This window comes from Anomaloglossus baeobatrachus, assembly GCF_048569485.1.
Source record: "Anomaloglossus baeobatrachus isolate aAnoBae1 chromosome 11 unlocalized genomic scaffold, aAnoBae1.hap1 SUPER_11_unloc_1, whole genome shotgun sequence".
Taxonomy (NCBI): domain Eukaryota; kingdom Metazoa; phylum Chordata; class Amphibia; order Anura; family Aromobatidae; genus Anomaloglossus; species Anomaloglossus baeobatrachus.
The window spans coordinates 623,457-638,287 of NW_027441825.1; the positions used below are offsets into that span (position 1 = coordinate 623,457).

General features: G+C 50.6%; 1 pseudogene; it reads right to left on the reverse strand.

The window, feature by feature from the left end:
• Positions 1 to 13,028: 13,028 nt before the first annotated feature.
• LOC142260370 (U2 spliceosomal RNA) lies at positions 13,029 to 13,235 on the reverse strand (annotated as a pseudogene).
• Positions 13,236 to 14,831: the final 1,596 nt, after the last annotated feature.

A 14,831-nucleotide genomic window follows, 5' to 3' on the forward strand; every position in this document is an offset into this window, starting at 1 on the left:
AGTCTTAGAAGTGTAGTGACAAGTGCATCTGTCCACAACCCTGTAAGGGTGAACGGGATGACGGACAAGAAAAATTATGTTCGTGGCAAAAAATGGTGGTGTTGCTATATAAAATTGCATTAAGAATAAAGAAAGGAAAAATTTCTTTATAAAAGTAGTGAAGAAAAAAGTGGAAAAAAGGGGAGTGTAAGCCATTTTACTAATAAATAGTGATGAGCGAGCATGCTTGTTACTACTCGGTACTCGCACGAGTATCACTGTACTCGGTCTACTCGACGGGGACCGAGTAATCTCGCGATACTCGTGCTGTACTCGTGGTCTTCATCCCTGCATGTTGGCGCTCTTTTGAGAGCCAGCCCTCATGCAGGGATTGGCTGGCAGACCACTGCAATGCCACAGCCCTGTTAGTTGTGGAATTGCAGTGATTGGCCGGCCTGCACAGCGTGACCGAGCCTTTATACCGGCGGGCGCGCTGTGCTCTGCTCACAGCTATCCAGACAGTCAGTGCAGGGAGAGGGTCGCTGCTTCAGGGAAAGGTTTGCGGCCCTTTATAGCTATTTCCATAGCAGGGCTGCAAACAGTGTGACCAAAAGTCCTTCTCAGGACTATTCTAGTTGTATACAGGCAGGCAGGGTATAGCCAGGTCGGAGTACAGTAGCAGAGTCCTTCTCAGGACTATTGTTGCTGTATACAGGCAGGGTATAGCCAGGTTGGAATACAGGCTAGTGACCAAAAGAGTCCTTGTCAGGACTATTGTAGCAGTATACAGGCAGGCAGGCAGGCAGGCAGGGTATATAGCCATTCCTAGTGGTGACCGTATACCAGCCTTCATCATATCTGGGGCTGGTGTACACAGTCTAAAACAGTCCTGATAGTGTCAGACTTCTCAGCAATTGTCGCTCCTAAAACCTGTTAGGTTCTTAGTGCGTCCGTGCTTGCATTTAAAAACCGCACGTGTGTGCCTGTCGGTGGCAGCGAACAGGTGCACTTGTGTGCGTTTTTACCAAACTATTATATAACGCACAAGTGTAGTGTATAATACACGTCAGTCAGCAGTGGCTGATAGTGTCAGAGTTCTCGTCATTAATTTTTGCTCCTAAAACCTGTGTTAGGTTCTTAGTGCGTCCGTGCTTGCATTTAAAAACCGCACGTGTGTGCCTGTCGGTGGCAGCGTACAGGTGCACTTGTGTGCGTTTTTACCAAACTATTATATAACGCACAAGTGTAGTGTATAATACACGTCAGTCAGCAGTGGCTGATAGTGTCAGAGTTCTCGTCATTAATTTTTGCTCCTAAAACCTGTGTTAGGTTCTTAGTGCGTCCGTGCTTGCATTTAAAAACCGCACGTGTGTGCCTGTCGGTGGCAGCGTACAGGTGCACTTGTGTGCGTTTTTACCAAACTATTATATAACGCACAAGTGTAGTGTATAATACACGTCAGTCAGCAGTGGCTGATAGTGTCAGAGTTCTCGTCATTAATTTTTGCTCCTAAAACCTGTGTTAGGTTCTTAGTGCGTCCGTGCTTGCATTTAAAAACCGCACGTGTGTGCCTGTCGGTGGCAGCGTACAGGTGCACTTGTGTGCGTTTTTACCAAACTATTATATAACGCACAAGTGTAGTGTATAATACACGTCAGTCAGCAGTGGCTGATAGTGTCAGAGTTCTCATCATTAATTTTTGCTCCTAAAACCTGTTAGGTTCTTAGTGCGTCCGTGCTTGCATTTAAAAACCGCACGTGTGTGCCTGTCGGTGGCAGCGTACAGGTGCACAATTTGCACAAACTTTGATATAACGCCCAAGTCTAGTGAATACACGTCAGCACAGCATTGCAAAATGCGCAAGGGCGTTGGCAAGGAACAAGGAAGTGGACGTGATGGTGGTGCAGGCAGAGGCCGAGGTCGTGGGCAAGCTCTAATTTTGCCACAACAAAGGGCCACATCTAGTCGCTCGCACGTCCTGTCCCAAATTCTTGGGGACCGCAGCAGTACACCGCTCTTGAACCAAGACCAGTGTCAACAGGTTGTTAGTTGGATAGCGGATAATGCTTCCAGTCAGATTGGCACCACCACAAACACTCTGTCTTCCACACGGTCAAGTGTCAGTAGCCGTGATACTGCACCGCACATTTCAGAACCTGATCCTCCTTCCTACCACAAGGCTGAGTACACGTCCTCGGACATTAATGATCCCACACTTGGACACTCGGAAGAGCTGTTCACGTTTCCATTCGCACATTCTGGCCTCTCGCCAGCTCATGTTGAAGTGGGTCATGAGGAGATCGTATGTACAGATGGCCAAATATTTGAGCAGCCACGTTCTCAGGAAGTTGGCAACGTGTCTCAACAAGGGGTGGACGATGATGAGACACAATTGTCAGGAAGTCAGGAGGAGGAGCAGGGTGCGGAAGAGGAAGACGACGTGGTGGATGATCCAGTAACTGACCCAACCTGGCAGGAGGATATGCAGAGCGAGGACAGCAGTGCACAGGGGGAGGGAGGCGTAGCATCCCAACAGGCAGTAAGAAGCAGGGTGGTGGCTCCAGGCAGAAGTCAGGCAACCGTTCCCCGGAACAACAACACGACACAAGGTGCCTGTACAAATGTTAGGTCTTCCCGAGTCTGGCAGTTTTTTAAGTTGGATCCAGATGATTCTAAAAAGGCCATTTGCAACACCTGCCGTGCCAGCATCAGCAGGGGTACCAAAACTAGCAGCCTGACCACCACCAGCATGATCAGGCACATGTCAGCCAAGCACCCGACTTTGTGGGAAGTACAACAGAGTCGAGGAGCAGTGCTTGCTAATGTCACTGCTACGTCTTCGCTGGTTGTGCATGCGAGCCAATCCCCTGTCCATGCTGCCTGCGAACAAGCCTCCTCCGGTCCTGCACCTGCAGTTGCCTACTCAGAAATAACACCATCATCAAGCACGTCCTTGTCCCAGCGCAGCGTTCAGTTATCCATTCAGCAAACCTTTGAACGCAGGCGCAAATACACTGCCAACACCCCACATGCCACAGTTCTAAATGCTAACATTTCGCGACTGCTTGCGCTGGAAATGTTGCCTTTTAGGCTGGTGGAGACAGAAGCATTCCGCGACCTGATGGCGGCAGCTGTCCCACGTTACTCGGTCCCCAGCCGCCACTATTTCTCCCGGTGTGCCGTCCCCGCGTTGCATAACCACGTGTCACAAAACATCACACGTGCCCTGAACAACGCTGTTTCACCCAAAGTCCACCTAACCACAGACACGTGGACAAGTGCTTGTGGGCAAGGCCGCTACATCTCGTTGACGGCACACTGGGTTAATATTGTGGAAGCTGGGACCCAGTCTGAGCGAGGGACGGAACACGTCCTTCCCACACCAAGGTTTGCAGGCCCTACCTCAGTCAGTGTTTCACCCACACTCTACAGCTCCGGAATGTCATGCTCTTCAGCCTCCTCCTCCTCCTGCGCATCCTCATCCACTGTACCCTCCACACCAGTCCCAAGCTGGAAGCACTGCAGCACTGCCTCGGCGAAGCGGCAACAGGCTGTGCTGAAGCTAATCTGCATAGGTGACAAACCCCACAATGCAGAAGAGCTGTGGACAGCTCTGAAACAGCAGGCAGATCACTGGCTCACACCTCTGAACCTAAAGCCAGGAAAGGTCGTGTGTGACAATGGCCGGAACCTGGTGGCGGCTTTGAGGCGAGGCCAGCTGACACATGTTCCATGCGTGGCCCATGTGCTCAACCTCGTGGTTCAGCGGTTTCTAAAGTCATACCCAGAGCTGTCTGATCTGCTGGTAAAAGTTCGCCGCCTGTCTGCACATTTTCGAAAGTCACCTACTGCTTCAGCCGGCCTTGCCGGCTTTCAGCGCAGTTTGCATCTTCCGGCTCACAGACTGGTGTGTGATGTCCCCACGCGTTGGAATTCAACTCTGCACATGTTGGTCAGGATATGTGAGCAGAAGAGGGCAGTTGTTGAGTACCTGCATCACCTAAGCCGTCGGGAAATGGGTCAAACTCCACACATAACACCTGAGGAGTGGAGATGGATGTCCGACCTATGTACCATCCTCCAAAACTTTGAGGACTCCACCAAGATGGTGAGTGGTGATGACGCCATTATTAGCGTCACCATACCGCTACTCTGCCTTCTAAAACGGTCTCTGCTCAAAACCAAACATGATGCATTGCAGGCGGAGCGCGATGAGTTGCAGCAAGAAACAGTAGTGGGTGTGGGTGATAACACACAGCCCAGCCTCGTCTCATCACAACGTGCAGTGGAGGACTATGACGAGGAGGAGGATGAAGACATGGAGCAAATCTCCGGCCAAATTGAGGATATGACATGCACACCAGTCATATCCTCGGTTCAGCGTGGCTGGCCAGAGGACAGGGTAGATGAGGAGGAGGAGGAGGAGGAGGAGGACAGCATGTTCAGTCAACGTGTTGGTCAGGCTACTGAAGTCCTGGCTGTTAAGAGTCTGGCGCACATGGCTGACTTTATGGTAAGCTGCCTGTCTCGTGACCCTCGCGTTAAGAACATCTTGGCCGACAATCATTACTGGTTGGTAACACTGTTAGACCCACGCTACAAGGAGAACTTTATGTCTCTTATTCCCGAGGCGGAGAGGTCAACCAAAATGCAGCAGTTCCGGAAGGCCATAGTCACGGAAGTAGGCAAAGCATTCCCCTCACAAAACGCTAGCGGCATAGGTCAGGAATCAGTGGACAACCAAGGCGTACAGCCGAGAGAGGCACAAGTCCAATCCGCCAGAGGTAGGGGAACAGTCTTTAAGATGTGGGACAGTTTTCTCAGCCCCTCACGTACCACAGCCCCTGAGGTGCGGGGTAGTGCCACAAGAAATCCTAAGTTTGCCCAGATGCTCAAGGAGTACCTTGCAGATCGAACAACTGTACTCCGACATTCCTCTGTGCCTTACAATTATTGGGTATCCAAGGTGGACACGTGGCATGAATTGGCTCTCTACGCCTTGGAAGTCCTGGCCTGCCCTGCCGCTAGCGTTTTGTCAGAGCGTGTTTTTAGTGCCGCAGGTGGAATCATTACAGATAAACGCACCCGCCTGTCAACTGAAAATGCTGACAGGCTGACTCTGATCAAGATGAACAAGGGTTGGATTGGGCCAGACTTCACCACACCACCAGCAAATGAGAGCGGAATTTAAAGTTTGTAACGGGAATTTGCCATGTACCTCCAGTCACCCATGGGTACACACTTCTGGACTTTGGATAATCGCTGGACTGCTCCTCCTTCTCCTCATGCGCCACCATGATGACCGTTACAAGAGTTAGGCCTTTGTTTCAGGTATACCCCCAGTGGTAAATTTTTTCGCCCATTCTTTGCAGAATGGACATTACAACGACAGGAGACCCGCTCCTTTGCAATGGGAACAATGTTTTGAGGCCCTCATGCACGTCTCTATGCAGGGACAACGTGGAGCCTCCCAATTTTTGGCTGCCCTGCCAAAGGGCTATACTATAATACACCCACTTCCTGACAATGGACACTTAATGTTTTGAGGCCCTCATGCACGTCTCTATCCAGGGACAACGTGGAGCCTCCCAATTTTTGGCTGCCCTGCCAAAGGGCTATACTACAAAAGACCCACTTCCTGACAATGGACACTTAATGTTTTGAGGCCCTCATGCACGTCTCTATCCAGGGACAACGTGGAGCCTCCCAATTTTTGGCTGCCCTGCCAAAGGGCTATACTACAAAAGACCCACTTCCTTCCAATGGGCACTTCAGGTTTACAGGCCCTCATGCACGTCTCTATCCAGGGACAACGTGGAGCCTCCCAATTTTTGGCTGCCCTGCCTAAGGGCTATACTATAATACACCCACTTCCTGACAATGGACACTTAATGTTTTGAGGCCCTCATGCATGTCTCTATCCAGGGACAACGTGGAGCCTCCCAATTATTGGCTGCCCTGCCAAAGGGCTATACTACAAAAGACCCACTTCCTTCCAATGGGCACTTCAGGTTTACAGGCCCTCATGCACGTCTCTATCCAGGGACAACGTGGAGCCTCCCAATTTTTGGCTGCCCTGCCAAAGGGCTATACTACAAAAGACCCACTTCCTTCCAATGGGCACTTCAGGTTTACAGGCCCTCATGCACGTCTCTATCCAGGGACAACGTGGAGCCTCCCAATTTTTGGCTGCCCTGCCTAAGGGCTATACTATAATACACCCACTTCCTGACACTGGACACTTAATGTTTTGAGGCCCTCATGCACGTCTCTATCCAGGGACAACGTGGAGCCTCCCAATTTTTGGCTGCCCTGCCTAAGGGCTATACTACAATAGACCCACTTCCTTACAATGGGCACTTCAGGTTTACAGGCCATCATGCACGTCTGTATGCAGGGGCATTGGTGAACCTCACAATTTTGGACTGCCCTGGCAAAGGAAAATACTACAAAGACTCAGTTCCTCAAAATGGGCACATTAGACTCAGAGGCCTTTATGTACGTCTCTTCTCAGGGACATCGGAGTGCCACACAATGTTTTACGTAAAATCTTTCATGTATTGATCTCAAAAAGTAACATACATTAGCTCTATCTCACTATTGGGTATGTGCCCTTAACATTTCCGCTATGAAAAATCATTTTGGTGTCATTTTGGAAGGTTTTCTGGTGAGTCCGTAAAAATGGCGTAAAACGCGGACAAAATTATTCACAGCTGTGACTTTTGAGTGATAAATGCTTCAAGGGGTCTTCCCCATGCTGTTGCCATGTCATTTGAGCACTCTTCGGAGACTTTTGTGCCATTTTTAGGGTTTCTACATGCTGCCGGTGGTCATTTCACAAAAATACTCGGGTCTCCCATAGGATAACATTGGGCTCGGTGCTCGGGCCGAGTACACGAGTATCTTGGGAGGCTCGGCCCGAGCTTCGAGCACCCGAGCTTTTTAGTACTCGCTCATCACTACTAATAAACCTAAAAAATAAAAATAAATTGAATAAAAATCATGAATGTTGTGTTATAACAGGAAATTCGGTGTAAGAATGAATATCCGGGATGAGAGTTCAGCGAATGAGTTATAGAAATTGTTACAAAAAGGAGTGTGTACGGTTTATGCGTAAATTTTCAGAATGCGTACATGAAAATTATATGTATGTGAGAATGTCCCCCATGCTTTGTAAAAAGTTATTTATGAAAATGTAAATAAAATATATAAAAATGCCTAATTATTTATAATTTATGAGAAAGATATATATGTATGGAAGAATGTTATAAGGTATCCAAGAACCATAAAGAAAAAGGGTGCATATATAATGTTAGAGGTCTAGAGTTCCACCAGGCTATATCACCCCTAAAGAAATAGAAAGAAGACCTTACTACCTGTGTACCCCAAAAAAAGCTATATTTCTTAGCCAGGATTATGGTGGAGATATGCACAAGTGAAATAAGAATATAAAGTAATACAATAAGATTATAAAACCAATATGTGTGCATTCATGCACCACCCGGTACGCTACCCTTGCCAAATTGCTCACTCTAGATCCCCACACGATCCATGAAGCCGTTCCCCCGGTCACACCGCCTGCTGCCGGTTCCCACTCATCCCTGGGGGAGTTAGGCGAGTGGTATCGAGAGCTACATGTCGGCACTGATGATATCCCCATACACCACAAGGAAGGGGTATACCGGGTGGTACAGGAGTATGAGCGGGTTTTTAGCAAGCACCCTCTAGATTTTGGGCAGATTAAAGGGGTTCAACACCACATCCCTACCGGTACACACTCCCCTATTAAAGAGAGATACAGGCCTATTCCCCCTGCGCACTACCAATGCGCCAAAGACATGTTGAGGAACATGAAGGAGGCAGGGGTTATTAGGGACAGCTGTAGTCCCTGGGCCGCTCCGTTGGTGCTGGTTAAGAAGAAGGATGGCACCATGCGGATGTGTGTGGATTACCGGAAGATTAACCAGATAACGCATAAGGATGCTTACCCTCTGCCCCGCATCAAAGAGTCCCTGGCCTCGCTGAGAACCGCTAACTACTTCTCCACCCTTGACCTCACCAGCGGGTACTGGCAGGTGGCCGTGGCACCGGAAGACCGAGAGAAGACTGCCTATGGGACCGTTTTGCTGTACTTGGATGATGTGATTGTGTACTCACAGACGTATGAAGCCCACCTGGAGCACCTAGCCGAGGTGTTCGCGTCCCTTGCCAAGTATGGGATGAAGTTGAAGCCCTCAAAGTGTCATCTGCTGAAACCCAGAGTGCAGTACCTAGGACATGTGGTTGGTGCGGAAGGTGTCGCCCCCAACCCCGAGAAGATCACCGCCATCCAAGACTGGCCGAGACCGACCACAGTGAGGGAAGTGAGGCAGTTTCTGGGCCTGGTGGGATATTACCGTCGCTTCATTAAGGGGTACACAAAGATGGCTGCCCCCATGCAAGACCTCCTCGTAGGACAGACCAAGGGTGGTAGATCCCTAGTAGCCCCATTGGTGTGGGAAGAAAAGCATGAGGAATCCTTCCGCCAGCTGAGAACAGCCCTGACCGGAGAGGAAATCCTACCGTACCCTGACTACAGCCGCCCATTCATCCTCTACACCGACGCCAGCAATGTGGGCTTGGGGGCTGTTCTATCCCAGGTCCAAGACAGAAGGGAAAAGGTAATAGCTTATGCTAGCCGAAAACTCCGACCGACTGAGAGGAACCCTGAGAACTACATCTCCTTCAAGCTTGAGCTCTTGGCACTGGTGTGGGCTATCACTGAGCGGTTCCGCCATTACCTGGCAGCAGCCAAGTTCACCGCGTACACAGACAATAACCTGCTGACCCATCTAGATACGGCCAAGCTGGGCGCGTTGGAGCAGCGGTGGGTGACCAGGTTAGCCAACTACGATTTCACCATCAAGTACCGGGCCGGCCGTACCAACGTCAATGCCAATGCACTCTCCCGGATGCCCCACCTGTCGGAAGAGGGGCCAGAGGATGATGACCTCGAAGAGATCGAGTTGCCTGCATTTCACCGGCCATTCACTGAGAAGGTGCACGTCTACCAACAACGGGTGAACCTGGATCCGCTGCCCCGACAGGACTGGCAGGAAGCTCAGGACCAGGCACCTGCTGTCCGCCTGGTCAAGACTCTAGTGGAACAGGGTTCTGCTGGGATAGACCCTGCTGCCCCTGCCGAAGCCCAACGTCTGTGGCAAGAACGGACCCGGCTATACCTACACCAGGGGAAGTTGTATCGCGAGCTGATTAATCCAAAGACTCACGAGAAGATCCGCCAGCTGGTGATTCCCCAGGCTAACGTGCCCACCGTCCTGCAAGCATACCATGATGGTGCAGTGCACTTCGGGTGGAAGAAGCTAGAGATGTTGTTAAGAGAGCGGTTCTATTGGAGTGGAATGCGGGAATCTGTGGAGGCCTGGTGCCGAGAATGTGGCCCTTGCGCATTGAGAAGGAAGGACGAGGCCAGCCAGAAGGCACCCCTACACCCGATCATTACACACCAACCGCTGGAGCTGGTTGCCCTTGACCATGTAAAGCTCACCCCCAGCCGAAGTGGGTACACCTACGCTCTGACCATCGTAGACCACTACTCGAGGTTCCTGGTGGTTGTCCCAGTTAAGGACTTAACCGGCCGCACCGCTGCTAAGGCTTTCCAGGCTAATTTCTGTTGACCGCATTGGTACCCGGAGAGGGTGCTTACCGACCAGGGTCCGGCCTTTGAAGCAGAGGTATTCCAGGAATTCTGCCAGTTGTACGGCTGCAAGAAAATCCGGACCACGCCTTACCACGCCCAAACCAATGGCATTTGTGAAAAGATGAACCACTTGGTCCTGGGCCTCCTCAAGACGTTACCACTGGAAGAGCGGAACCTGTGGCTGGAGAAGCTACCTGACCTGGTCGATATGTACAACAACATCCCTTCCAGCTCTACGAAATGCACTCCAGCATACCTGATGAGAGCTCGTCCCGGCCGGCTACCAGTGGATCTGGAAATGGGCTTGGAAGCTTCAGAAGCACTCCTGTCGACAGCTGAATGGGACACTCGGCGGAGGACACAGTACCGACAGGTCCAGGAGTATGTTGAAAAGAACTTGTGCCGGAGTCGGGGACAACAGGAGCAGTGCTTCAACAAGAAGGCGCCTGCCGGTTCCTTCCAACCTGGGGATGTAGTGCTGAAGCGGAAAAGAAGGGCCCACAAGCTGGATGATCAATGGGAAAAAACCCCGTATGTAGTCCAGCCCACAGGATGGGAGAATGGGAAGGCCTACCAGATCAGCCGTGACCAGGGGGGGACTTTGGCCACGGTTTCCCGAGACCACCTGAAGAAGTGCCCACCAGCATTGAGAGTAGCGGATGAGGCTCCAGTTCCCAGTCCAGTGGAGAAGGAAAAAGAGGTAATCCACACCATGATGGGTGATTTTCCAGCAGACTGGCCTACACAGAACGGTGCGGTGATCCTTCCAGTGATACTGTTCCCACAACCCGTGGATGAAGAAATGATGGAAACGGTTAACCGCGAGCCAGTGCCCAGGGATGTACCTGTACCCAGCTCCCCTACGCCTCCGCCTGCCCCACATGATAGCAGGGAGGAGGAACTGACTGTTCCCTCTGCCCCACTGCCTGTCACCACTGACACCGGACCCCGAAGGTCCACTCGCCCCAACCTAGGTAGACCCCCACTTAGGTACAGGGAAACTACTCTTTAAAAGGGGGGGGCTTTATGTGTTGAGTGTACCAGTTTGAAAGTTTTAAATGATAAGTAAAGATGATCAACCAAAGAAGTTTACCTGATTGAACCGTGATTAAACCGGCCATTGCCGGCAACTGTTGTCCCCGTAGGGACTGTGCAACCATTGCGTAAGGAACTGCTTACGGACAAGCCCGAGAACTTGCAGGGCAACCACAAACTTAGTGCAATGTAAATAAAAATGTTTGTTGGCTTGACACCGTTACCGCCTCCGGAGAGGCTGATTTGGGAGGATGGGCCTGGAGGAAAGGGATGGCCTAGGCCCACCACTACCGTAACCGGTGGCGATCCTCCGGGGGTTCAGGGGTCCCCTTGGACGTGGGCCCCCTGAAAGACACAGAACCCGCTCGGGCAACTTGGTGCTGGACTGGGGTCAAGGGGTGCTGCCCGCTTCTTAGGGGCAGCATCAGGGCCAGGTTGTTTGGGTGGGAGAAGAGCGGAAGCTGTACCGTTGTAAAATGTTTATGATGCTTTTACATGTTTTACCGTTTTATTCTTTTTCAGTTGTGAAAATAAAACCGGTGATGGACGGGCAGCCCGCGGACGGTCTGCATTTTACTATAGGGGAATGTGGCGCCCTGGACAAGCCAGGTCGTCACAGGTACTACACCAACACACTCTACACTCCGGCTAGGCACACCGAAGCTAAACACAAATCCTAGTTGCCTTCCTCCAGGGGCTGATGTCCACACCAGGGGGTGGGCCAGGCGGTTGATCCCACCCACCGAGGAGTTCACAGTCCTGGAGGCGGGAAAAGGAGTCAGATTAGAGATCAGTTTTGGAGTTAGAGAAGTGAAGAGGAGAGGAGACTGACCGTGTCCGGATGTGTGGCCCGGGCACTCAGCAAGGTTGGCAGACGGTGGTGACCTTCTGCAGGAGAGGCTGATTGGAGTGAACCGTACGGACCGGGGATGGGCGGTGGCCCGCCGGTACCAGATCGGGGAGTGAAGAGAAGCCAGCACCATCCGGCAGGGCCTACGGACCCCGACCAGGCTAGGAGTCGCCGTAAAACCGGTCAAATCCGTTAGCGACAGGAACCTCCAGGGTTTCCCAGCAGTCAAGACCCGATTGAAGGCAACAGCTCACACCGTAGAGGGAAGCACAGTCACCGCCAAGGCTACAGTTCCCAGGGCCAGAGCCTGCGGGCAAAAGGGGCTCCCTCAGCATCCATCCAAGCTGGGGAGCGGGTTACCGGTGGGAAGCCCGCTAGATTTTGGGGGAATAAAAGGGGTCCAACACCACATCCCCACAGGTGCACACCCACCCATCAAAGAGAGCTATAAGCCAATACCACCTTCACATTGCCAGTGTACCAAGGACATGTTGAGCAACATGAAGGCGGCTGGGGTTATCCGTGACAGTTGTAGCCTTTGGGCAGCTCTGTTGATCCTGTTAAAAAAGAAGGACGGCACCACTCCCCGTATTGAGGAATCGCTAGCTGCATTGAGAACTGCAAATTATTTTTCTACCCTTGATCTCACTAGTCACTATTGGCAAGTGTCCGTTGCTGAGGCAGACCGGGAGAAGACCGCCTTCGCCACCCCTATGGGTCTCTGCGAGTTCAAAAGCATGCCCTTCGAGCTGTGCAATGCGCCAGGAACCTTCCAGAGGCTGATGGAATGCTGCTTGGGACAAGATTTTAGGGTGTATAAAAAGGGAGATTAGATCCCGTGATCCCAACGTATTGTTACACCTCTATAAATCACTTGTAAGGCTACATCTGGAATATGGGAACCAGTTTTGGGCTCCACATTTTAATAAGGACATTCAGAAGTTAGAGTCAGTTCAAAGGTGGGCAACTAGACTACTACAAGGAATGGAAGGCCTCCCATATGATGACAAGTTGAAAAAGTTATTAAGTGATTATTGGCTGCAATGGGGCTTTCTGGCTGGTGCCAGCCTCTCTTCTTAGCACACAGGAACCACAATCCCTACACCATGCTTCAATGGATTCTCTCATCCCAGCCCAGTAAAACTACATATTTTACACAGTCATAAGCAGCCAAAAGGGATCTATTCTATTCAATTGCAAATGATCTAGATAAGACTGAGAATAAGATACTGCACGGGATATAGCAGAGTTGGTCAAGTTGAGTGGAGATGAGTTTGCTATTTGGCACAGCTTTTTGCATCAATAAAGCAAGTAAAAGGTGTGAAAGATAAAAAAAAGGGTGAAAGTGTGAAAAGTGAATTGGCCAAATTGAGGTGCATATAAAGTTTTTGCTTTCTTTCAATTCACTAATGGGGCTCATTTGAATCAGGTGAATTGAGTTCTGCTTTTGGAAACTGGGTTAAGAAGGGGTGCACCGGTCCTGGAGGTACTGCAATACCAGGTCAATGCGTGCAGTGGACAGAGCAAGATTTTTTCCATCTCCTTGTTCTAAAAATCCATTTAATATATGGTCCCCAGAGAGGGGACGTATCAGATATTAAACTGATAAGAACAGATTTAATTTTTTTTTTTTTCTGTTTATCAGTAGGACTTCAAAATAACAAAGGTGATCGCCTCCCGTTGCCTGGGAACCGTCCAGGCACAAGAGGGCTATGTGTCACCAGAAGGCGCACACACTTCCTCAAGGCCGGCAGACGTGCAATCCCAGGCACCTTCCAGTACCGACCAAGGTAGCGTCCTCCGAAACTACACTTGATCTTAGCCAAAAGGCCGAGAAGCTATAACCCGAATTGGTTACGGCCTTGAGTGGCACCCTGGCCTATACCGGACACATCTTAGGGAGAGGGAGACAAACCCACGCCTACAGAAGACATTTTGTCACCCAAGCCAACCCTTGAAAAGGCTGTTTTGCAGAGCAAAAACAAGAAGAATGGTGCTTTTTGCAGCCGCCGCCCACTGCAATGAATCTGAATAACTCCTCCTTTTGGACACAAGCACCTCCCCTCCCCCTTGCAGTCTTTCCAATTCATGATACAAAAAGACGGACGGACAGGACAGGACAGGACAGGCTGCCTGACTTTCCGTCACTGCCACCCTTTGCCATCCTTGCCCGTAGAAAGCCCTTTCATCATCCCCAAACCCTAATCTTTTCCCTTCCCTTCCCAGATGCGTCTCACTCCCTTTCATTAGGAAGTGAGCGCAGCCTTTTCTCCGTTCTGCACATGCGCGACGTTAAACACAAATGCGCAGGCGTGCGTTCCATTACCCTCACTGCATTCCACTCCCATACAGGAAGTGGGCGCAGCTATTACTACGGTCGCACATAAAAGAACCCACGGCCACCACTGCACATAGCTGACTCCACCACAGGACACCCACTTCTACACCAACGCAGGTAAGACAGGATCGGCACCTCTATGCTCCCGTTACAATCAGGCTCAGTCACCATGTGATAACGCTCTCAACTCTTTAGTTGCAGGCTCCCCTTGCTTCACCTCCACTGGCTGTGCTGCCATTTCCTCTCCCACCTGGAAGGTATACTTTATTCCACTATTTTCCTGTTTCTCTCTTCCCCCTTTTCCCATAACCTACTTTTATCTGCATTTGTGGGGTATCTATATGCTATTTACATCATAGTTTTATTCATTAATATGGAAGGGAAGAGTGCCCATGAGAGTGTTGAACTGCGGAGAGCAAGAGATTAAGCTGCTCCGATTTGCCACCATTGATAAGCTGTTCTCAGTAGATACACATGCTATCCAAACAGCAGCATCCACCATTGCTTCAGCCCACCCATTCAGTGACAGCTCACCAAGTCAGCCAGAGGAGTGGTGTAAGGAATTACACGTAGGCACTGACTCCACACCTTCACATCACAAGAAGGGGGTCTACAGGCTAGTGCAAGAATACGAGCAAGTCTTCAGCAAACATCCGCTAGACTTTTGAAGAATAAAAGGGGTCAAACACTACATCCCCACAAGTGCACACCCACCCATCAAAGAGAGATATAAGCCAAAACTACCTGCACATTACCAGTGTACCAAGGACATGTTGAGCAACATGAAGGAGGCTGGGGTTATCCGTGACAGTTGTAGCCTCTGGGCAGCTCCGTTGGTCCTGTTAAAGAAGAAGGACAGCACCACTCCCCTGTATTGAGGAATAGCTAGCTGCATTGAGAACTGCAAATTATTTTTCTACCCTTGATCT